General features: G+C 40.5%; 1 non-coding gene across 1 annotated transcript; it reads right to left on the bottom strand.

The window, feature by feature from the left end:
• Positions 1–2,859: 2,859 nt before the first annotated feature.
• LOC145583660 (small nucleolar RNA R71) lies at positions 2,860–2,965 on the bottom strand. The gene has a single exon (XR_014100267.1). It is a non-coding gene; the product is annotated as a small nucleolar RNA R71 (small nucleolar RNA).
• Between the last annotated feature and the right edge of the window lie 556 nt (positions 2,966–3,521).

Genomic DNA, 3,521 nt, shown 5'->3' with positions numbered 1-3,521 from the left:
AAAATTAAACTTTGCCAATGCCGCTCATTATCAAGGCCTAGCCTCAAAATTTAATTAAAATTAGTTAAAACAAAATTAAATTAATGAAAATAATTAAAATGGAAAAATAAGCAAACATGAAGCCAATCGCACTCAAGTGGCTCACGCACTAAGTACGTGCCATATGCAAGCTAAGGTTGTCTAGCAACCCCGGACTATACGGCTTGGTGCATGTGCCTCCACCAACCCACGTAACATTAGCTAGGCCGAGCCTAGTAGCGGTTGCTACGAGTTACCTGGTTCTAGGCACACGCACTAAGGCTGCTTGCCCTTTCGCACCAAGCACCAAGCAATGCACACACCCACTCAAGCTTGAACCAGCCATGCGCAGCATGCACGGTGCGCGCGCTCAGCACGATTTTGCTGCTCGTTGCTGGCTAGTGCGCCATGATGCTGGCAGCAAGCATCAGTCACGTACGTGGCCACAAAAAAGCTCGGGGAAGCCTACTTGGCAGCCAAATGCGGGTTGCTATGTAGCCCGGCTAGCCAAGTGAGGCTTTTTCCTCGATTTGTGTGCCATAGCCTCGGGTTTTAGAACTAATTCAATGACCAAAATGAATTTAAATTAATTTTAGAACTAATTCAATGAGAAAAATGAAAAATGATGCATTTATGCCACGATTAAGACTTCATTCTAATGTGTTTTCCCCATACTTATAGCTTGTTTGTACACCCTTTCTCTTACCTTTAGTTAACCTTTCTTTTGTCCATCTTCTTTCCTAGTTTTACCTCCTTTGCGTATTTTCTAATTTGGTTTTCTTGTTTATGTTTTGTAGGAGTTGTGGTGTTGAAAGAAGGAAGCCTTAGGCCAAGGAGTTAATGGCGCGCGCCAGCTAGAGAGAGCGCGCATGGCTAATGTGCGAGCGCGCAGCCCTATAAGAAGGTGCGCAAAAGGAAGAATTCAAGGGGCTAAGAAAGGTGTTATGTGCGTCTACTGCGCGGGCGCGCATCCAATATCGGGCGGGCGTACAACATCCTGAGAGGGCGAGCATTACACCTGCGAGGGCGCGCACCGCTGGGTTCCAGCTTTTACTTCGCCTTGTTGCTTAAGTTTCTTCCTTTTTAGAAGCACCGATATATTTAGTCTGTACTCTACTTTAATGTAAGGAGATTAGCTTAGTTTAATTTTCTAATTTTTGGCTTAATCTAGAAAGAGAAACATCATTAGTTGTAGCATTTTAGAGAAAGAAAGTGTGGATTACTCCATTGTTGAGCTTGGATTTGAAGAAGAAGCTTAATCAACCTCTTTGTAAAACTTCAAATTCAATGAATGAGCATTTCCTTACTCTTTTCTCTTTACTTTGCTATTTGATTTTACGTTAAATTGCTTTTGTTTTGTTAATTACTCAGTAATCATGTTTTTACTTGTTAATATCATGATTGACTTGATGATTGCCATGGATAGTGAGTGGTTACTTAGCCAAGGGTGTAGGGATGATGTAGTCGGAGTTTGTTCATGCTTATAATATTAGAATTCAAGTTGATTGTGATTAAAGTCTTTACATGCTTGATTGTTCTTTGATCTTATTGCAAAGTGCAGGTTGTTAGTTGATTAAAGGTGAATCTTTGCTAAATGAAATGGAAGTTTACTTATCTAAGGTGAATCTTTACAAATGATGTGTCGATTGTTACTTGATTGCACCTCCCAATATATGGTTCTAATGTGGAAGCATATAGGCTATGTTAGGAGAAGCCAATAAACTCCGGAAGGCGGCTGGATTAGACTCTTTATATCGATATTCATGCATGTTTAGTTCATTATCGATTTTTTTTTATGCTATTGCATGTTCAAGTGAAACCTACACTTACCCATTCCCCTTGATGTTTTCTTTATATTGTCTTTAATTAACTTCGCTCTTAGTTTAATCTTTTGGTTAATTCCATTCTTTTTCCTGAGATAGCTTAATTGATTAGTAGTAATTACAATGTTTAAGTTCTCCTTGCGGTTCGACCCTTTGCTTACCTTATACTTGTATTAGGTTTGTTTAGGTTTTATAAATCTTATTAGATTTAGGGTTAGGCACTTAACAACGTATTTATGTCCCTCTATCAAATTGGCGCCGTTGCCGGGGAGACGATTTCCATTGTTATTTCATTGCTTTATTGAGACTATCTCACCTTTTGTTTGCTAGTTTTGGTTACTTTTTTTGCTTCTCAGTGCTCAATTTCTTCTTAGTTTTGTTGTATGATGAGAGGTCGAACTCATTCAAGATCTTTGGTCCCCATCGATCCCGAGCTCGAGAGGTCTTTGTCATTGTTAAGAAGAGAAGCACGAGCATGGAGTAACCACTCACATACCCTTACAAGAGAGAGATGAGAGAAGAAGAAGATACTCCGCCTTCCTTACCCTCAATGAAGACATAGGTAGTCCTATTTCTTCACCAAGTTCGAAAATCAATCCTTTTTCAACCTTTCACTTCGAGAGTTTGCAAACCCCAAAAATGGGAGAGAATACACCTTTGAGTCGTCTTGGGGCTCCCAAAGCCTTTAGAGCGCAAAGTGGAATCAAAGCTCCCACTAATCAAGCCAATAATTTCGAAATCAAGCCTAATTTGATTGCCTTGATAGAGCGGAAACAATTTTTGGGTAGGAAGTATGGGAGGCCTCACGAACATCTAAAAGAGTTCGAGAAGTATTGTGACACATTTAAAGCCAATGGGGTGACTCAAGAATACATTCGACTCAAGATGTTCCCGTTTTCTTTAATTGGGAAAGGTTTAGAATGGCTAGAGAAGGAGGTGTCACGAAACTCTCTCACAACTTGTGACCAAGTTACTGCGGCATTCTTTAGGAGGTTCTATAATCATAGAAAAATCGCCGAAGCTCGATCTTTGATTCAAGGCTTCCGCCAAAAAAGTGGTGAGTCCCTAAGTGCGGCTTGGGAACGATACAAAGAACTCCAACGCCAATGTCCACAACATGGAATACCCAAGTATCAACTCATTCACACTTTCTATGGTGGTCTCACACCTAAAGGGAGAACAAGCTTAGATGCCGAATCCGGTGGCTCAATCATGAACAAAGGACAAGATGAGGTGGAACAAATCATAGAGGAGGTCGCAAAGCACTATGAAGATTGGTATGAAGGAGATAGGGATGCTACATCTAGCAAGGGTGTTTATGCTTTAGAGTAAGCTAAGGCAATCAATAACCTCTCCACCCAAATCTCTAAGATGACCAAGCAAATGGATGAGCTAATGAAGGAGTGATCCAATCCTCAAAGGAATACTTCCCCTCCAACCAAGGGAGGCAATGGTATGAATTCCCTTTCTTCTTCTTCTTCTTATAATACAATGCCTTCAGGATGCTTGTTTTGTGCTAATTGTGGAACCTATGATCATGATACCTTTCAATGTGTATATTCTTGTGAAATCCAACCCCTTTCCTAAGAACATGATGAAAATGTGGAAGATGTTAATGCTATGAACTTTGCTCCTAGAATGGGGAATATGAGGCTAAACCCCAATCAAATGGGGAATTGG

Source organism: Chenopodium album, chromosome 15 (genome assembly GCF_948465745.1).
Source record: "Chenopodium album chromosome 15, dcCheAlbu1.1, whole genome shotgun sequence".
NCBI classification, from domain to species: domain Eukaryota; kingdom Viridiplantae; phylum Streptophyta; class Magnoliopsida; order Caryophyllales; family Amaranthaceae; genus Chenopodium; species Chenopodium album.
This window is presented reverse-complemented; position numbering and strand designations above follow the sequence as displayed.